Here is a 6000-nt window from a genome sequence, read left to right on the forward strand (position 1 = left end):
ATAAACTTTTAACATGCTTTTCCAAATAATAATCCTAGTTTATAGTGCAGGAAGCTACAATATTTTATACAGCTGAGCTATATTCAGCTTTTCTTTTTGAGCTAATACACAGAAAAGATTTTTTAACAAATTAGTGAGATCTTATTTGGCTATAATACTAAAGCACAAACATCTAATGATTTAACTGGATGATTAAAGGTTAACTAAAACAGACATTTCAGAAAATATATAGGATAATTTTATCAGTACTAACACTGTTCTGACTGTATTATTTTTTATTTGGGGCTCAATACCCGTGTTTTCCCCAAAATAAGACATGGTCTTGTTTTCTTTTGACCCACGAAATAAGCACTTGGCCTTATTTTCGGGGAGGTCTTATTATTTTTGAGGTGCAGGAAGCGGTGAGCGTGGTCACCTCATGGCTGCTGCTGTGTGGCAATATTTTCGGGGAGGGCTTATTTTAGGGCATGCGCTCAAAAACCCGATTGGGCTTATTATCCGGGGAGGTCTTATTTTCAGGGAAATAGGGTAGTAATAATAGCTAGCACTTAATAAATACTTTAAAACCTGGTTTTTTTCTGTAAAATACCTGGGAATGTTTTCAATGATACATAAACACTTCCATTTAGCTTTAGCTGAAATGAAAGTAAAATTGTTATGGGAAATACTAGACAATTTCATATGGCAATAAATGGCTACTGAAGTAAAATGTATGAAATGAAAAAGCAAGAGTAAAAACAGGTACGTTTTGTTATGAAGCAGGTGTAAATAGAGCTCTAGGGAGAACTGTTTTGTGTTAAACGTCCCTTTCAATATACAAAAATTCACCGCATGTAAACATATTCACACAACTGGCAATACCAGTATTTTTATATCATGACGGACCAACTTGTATTACTAAAAACAGCACAGGCCCTTCTGACATAACCCAATTAGTCATGCACAAATAGCTTCTTAAGAGAGCCTTCTTTTATATTTTTATTTAATTCTACAAAAAACTATAGTTGAATACTGGTTTGTTTGATGATAAATCCACGTAGGATTGGATTTATTCCCTACTATTCCAGAGGGCAGAAGAAGCAGCAATAGGTTAAAATTACAAGAAAGGAGATTTAAGCTAGCCGTAACAAGGAATCCACTCCAGCTATCAAGCCATTGGAATAGGCTTCCACATGAAGAGGTGTATTCTGCTTCCCTACAAGTCTTCAAACACAAAATTGTCTATTAAGATGCTCTAACATTTCTGAAGCGTTTTGCTCAGGACCTATTTTCTCCCACAGTGATGATCCTCTGGCTGAGAGAAAGAGATGGCCCAAACCCAATTACTCTTATTACCCCCACCATCATCATAGAAGAAAAGAATTGTCCTTCAGTTCTTCAAATCATGTGGCTTTTTACCTTTCAGTAACAGCTCTTCACTGCCCTCATACCGACAAGAACATTGTGTGTCATGTTAGCAGACCACTTTGCTTATAAAGCTTTTTAAAAAAATACAAACAAAAAGGGCTTTTAGAGTTGGTGTAGAAAAATCCCGAGATATTGGTCGTTTTTATGACTTTATTACTATTCCCTTCAAGAGAATTGGCATCTAATAAAAGGTCTTAGTTTTAAAGAATTAAATTTTGTAGAATTAAATTTTTAGTTTTACACTAAAAGGACTTGGCTTTATCCTGACCTAACCACCTTATTCAGGCTCACCAGGCTCAAGGTTGACTCAGCCTTCCATCCTTCCGAGGTGGGTAAAATGAGGACCCAGATTGTTGGGGTCAAGAGGCTGACTCTGTAAACCACTTAGAGCAGGGCTGTAAAAGCACTGTGAAGCAGTAATAAGTCTAAGTGCTATTGCCCTTCCTTCCTTCCTTCCTTCCCCCCTCCCTCCCTCCCTCCCTCCTTCTTTCCTTCCTTCCTGGAGTATGAAATGCAGTATTGCAGGCTAACTTTGCCGGACTGCCAGCAGTCAGATTGTTGGGGCCAATAAGGCTGACTCTGTAAACCGCTTCAAGCAGGGCTGTAAAAGCACTGTGAAGCGGTATATAAGTCTAAGTGCTATTGCTCTCCCTCCCTCCCTACCATGGTGCGCAATGGTTGGAATGCAGCATTGCAGACTTAAATCTGCCCACTGCCAGGACTTTGATCCTGACCGGCTCAAGGTTGACTCAGCCTTCCGTCCTTCAGAGGTGGGTAAACTGAGGACCCAAGAGGCTGACTCTGTGAACTGCTTAGAGAGGGCTGTAAAACACTGTAAAGCAGTATCTAAGTCTAAGGACTATTGAGTGCTGCTGCTATTGCTATTGACTTAGTCCTCCATCCTTCCGAGGTGGGTAAATCCAGATTGTTGGGGCCAATAAGGCTGACTCTGTAAACCGCTTAGAGAAGGCTGGAAATCACTATAAAGTGGTTTATAAGTCTAAGGGCTATTTCTATTGCTTAGTCAATTTTTCTTCTATGGGGCTTCAACGGGTTAATTTAACTATGACATTTTTGTTTTTAAACGTATGGTTAAAAGGTAAGCAGCAGAGGCATTGAGGCTATTGTCTGAATGAGCACTATGATGGCACCAAGGTGGCAAAGAGTGCCATGCCTAATAAAGAATGTTTTGAAGTGGAGCAGCCCAGAAATGCCAATTATTCACTATGAATTAACGAATGTAATTAATTAAATGCCCACTGACTCCGCCCCCATCTTCCTCCTCCTCCCTCTCCCCAGCCACCCAATCCAGAGCCCGCAGATGGCATGCAACGTGCAGCCCTCCCTCCCTGATGCCAGCGGGCGGGGCTTGGAACGCAGCCGCCGGGGGCGTGGCCTCGCGTTCTCAGCCTCAAACTCCGCCCCCAATTCTGAGGGGGGGAGAGGGGACAAAACCCCGCCGCCGTCCGCCTGAGGGAGGCGGGCTGCAGGGAGGAAAGTTCTCTCGTCCCTTCCCCCCGCTTTACTCTCGCCTCAGCCACTCTTGAGGCGCCGGCGGCGGAGAAAGGGGGCAAACCCGCATCCCCGACGCTCTCGAGACGTCCCCCTCTTTCAAAGCCCCGCCGACCGCAAATCCGCCCCTCAACTCACCCTCTCCGCCCGCCGCTGCCGCCGCGGACATGTCCTCTCGCGAGTTTTGGTGGCGGGATTTCAGCCCTGGCGCGTGCGGGCGGTGGGGGAAAGAATACTGTACTTAGCCGTACGACGTGGGGGGGCGGGGGTAGGGTGTGAGAGAGAAGGGGCGTGGCGGTCAGAGCCGCGCGCCCAGCGTTTTAGAACCGGAGGCGGGGCGAAGGGGCGGTGGAGGAGGGCGGGCCCCTTGCGCGCCTCGCCCTGTGATTGGCGCGAAGAGGCGCCGGGGAGGAGGGGGCCCCGCGCGCCTCTCTTGTCAAGTGGCCCCGCCTCCGCCTCATCCTCCATCCGGGTATTTTCTCCCTCAGATTGCCTCTCGAGCGAGGCTGTGAGAGGGTGCTTTTTCTCTAGATGAGGAAAAGCGCGTCTTGCTTTTGGAGTTAAAAGAATAAATACATAAATACATAGATAAATAATAAACAAACGACATAGTCCGTCAAGGGCCGTTGTTTTCTTTCTCTGCCTGGCAAAAAATGAAATTATAGTTGAAAAGGGACCTTGGAGGTCGTCTATTCCAGCCCCCTGCTTAACCTGGAGATGTCCCTGGATCCTTTTATGAAATATTTATGGATTAAAGGAAATATGTTCTAATTTTGAGGAAGAGCAGCCCCGCAACACTGTGGGTGGACAAGAGGATTTGGAGAAAAAAAGTTTATGATAAGGAATATTATATCTAGGTAGAGTTATTGATTGCACCTCCATAAATGAATGAAAGTAAACAGCATCATAACCAACCCCCCCAACAATACTGTACAAAATTAGACTTCCATCAAAATTGACATCAATATCCAAGCTTGTTGCCCCTGAATGGCAGACTAAACTGATCAAGCTGCAAATGCCTTTTTATTGTTGCATATTAATTACACTCCACTGCCTGGATTTATGCCAAGCATTAAACTATTGTTTTCAAAACTTGGCCATTTTCAAGATGTATGGATTTCAACTTCCAGAATCTCCAAGCCTCTTAGGACTACTTATGTCATGGAATCTAGATAAATATTTTATCCAGATGCTGCCTAGCATCCTTCTCAAGTTCAGATAGATTTTAGAAGGAATTTATGAAATATGTACTGATACATGTCAAGCATCGGGAGGACAGCCAGTAAAACTCACAACTTGCAAATCTGGAAAACGACAGAATGGCCAACGGATTGGAAGTGGTCACTTATGCTAAAAAAAAGAGTTAACAGAGGGTGTGAGTGGGTCATTCATTATCTTTAAGTTCATAAGCTAGCAAAATAATTCTAACACAGATCTGAACCTTCCATGGGAAAAGATGTGCCGGAAGTTCAGGCAGGAACACAAGATATTATTGCTGAATAATTGGAAATATGGAAAAGTAATAAGTATTTGCTTCTTTGATTATAAAAAGGACTTCAACTGTGCCATCAAACTGTAGAATGTGGTTAAAAAGACAGGAATCCCAGGACATCTCATGTATTCGTGTACAACTTATACAAAGGGCAGGAAGCCACCGTCTAGACACTCCACGGTGAAGCAGACTGGTTCCGAGTCAACAAAGCAGTGAGGCATTGGTCTACATTTTTTTAAAATTTATTCAGTATATTATGATTTTACACTGGAAGAAGAGTGTGATTTTAAGACTGGAGGAAGGAAATAAATGGCTATGCTGATGGCACTACCGGGCAAGCTGACAATGCAAATGATTGTCAGGTTTTAAAGAAGGAAAGTCAAGCAGTGCAGTGAAAAAATGGGTCTAAAGGTGAAATGTAAAAAGCCAAACTAATAATGAGAATAACAAAGGCCTTTGAATTGACAGTGAAGGGACTGAAGTGATGGATAACCTCTGCCTTTTAGGATCATCAAGTAAAGGGGCCAACAATAAATATGCTTCATACTAATACTTGGGAAAAGATATCCAGATGCAGTGATATGCAGTACCTAGAACTACAAAGAATAGAACTGATAAGAATAGAATAGAATAACAAGAGTTGGAAGGGACCTTGGAGGTCTTCTAGTCCAGCCCTCTGCCTACGCAGGAAACCCTACACCACTTCAGACAAATGGTTATCCAACATCTTCTTTAAAACTTCCAGTGTTGGAGCTTTCACAACTTCTGGAGACAAGTTGTTCCACAGATTAATTGTTCTATCTATCAGGAAATTTATCCTCAGTTCTAAGTTGCTTCTCTCCTGGATTAGTTTCCAACCAGTTTCTTGTCCTACCTACAGATGCTTTGGAGAATAGCATGACTCCCTCCATGCGTGCATTCGTCAGGGGCACACCCTGGAAGAGAAGCTGCCATATGGGCATGCGCCCAGTAGGAAATGAAGTTCTGGTTTCTTGCCTTCTGATCATTGGTGTGCATGTCATTGTACCAATAAGGCACACATTATTGGTGTGCATGTACATTGTACAAAATAAATACAACAAAATTGGTTTTAGCCTTACTGGTGCAAAATTATAGCGGGAACGAAAAAAGAAAGAAAAAGGGGGAAAAAACTAGTCATACGTTTCCATGTGTGTATGGAGTGATTGTGGTTGTATGTAAACTAGACATATCCAGTTCCGGCAACCATTCTTTATATGATAAATGGGGGATGTGGGAGAAGAGGATCCAGGAGGAACACTTCCGGGATCCATGAAGGCTGCCAAAGCCTGGAAGAATGACTTGATCTCAGATCTTGAGAAGTGCCACCTGGAGAAGAATGCCTGGAGGTGACACCTGGTTGAGATGACTCAAACACGGTCAAGCCCATCTAGCAATAGCAATAGCAGTTAGGCTTATATACCGCTTCATAGGGCTTTCAGCCCTCTCTAAGCGGTTTACAGAGTCAGCATATTGCCCCCAACAACAATCCGGGTCCTCATTTTACCCACCTTGGAAGGATGGAAGGCTGAGTCAACCTTGAGCCAGTGAGATTTGAACAGCCGAACTGC

The 6000-nt window shown here is 43.4% G+C and overlaps 1 protein-coding gene across 3 annotated transcripts in view; it reads right to left on the reverse strand.

Annotated features, from left to right (window-relative positions):
* Window positions 1–3159, reverse strand: part of MRTFB (myocardin related transcription factor B) — an 85347-nt gene extending 82188 nt beyond the window's left edge. For 2 of the 3 annotated variants that reach the window (XM_032231225.1, XM_032231223.1), the window contains exon 1: window positions 3058–3159. The gene's annotated coding sequence lies outside the window, so the exon portion shown is untranslated. Of the gene's footprint in view, window positions 1–1398; window positions 1652–3057 lie in introns of those variants that run through there. The other variant, XM_032231224.1, reaches the window with a different exon arrangement.
* Window positions 3160–6000: the final 2841 nt, after the last annotated feature.

This window comes from Thamnophis elegans, chromosome 14 (genome assembly GCF_009769535.1).
Source record: "Thamnophis elegans isolate rThaEle1 chromosome 14, rThaEle1.pri, whole genome shotgun sequence".
NCBI lineage: Eukaryota > Metazoa > Chordata > Lepidosauria > Squamata > Colubridae > Thamnophis > Thamnophis elegans.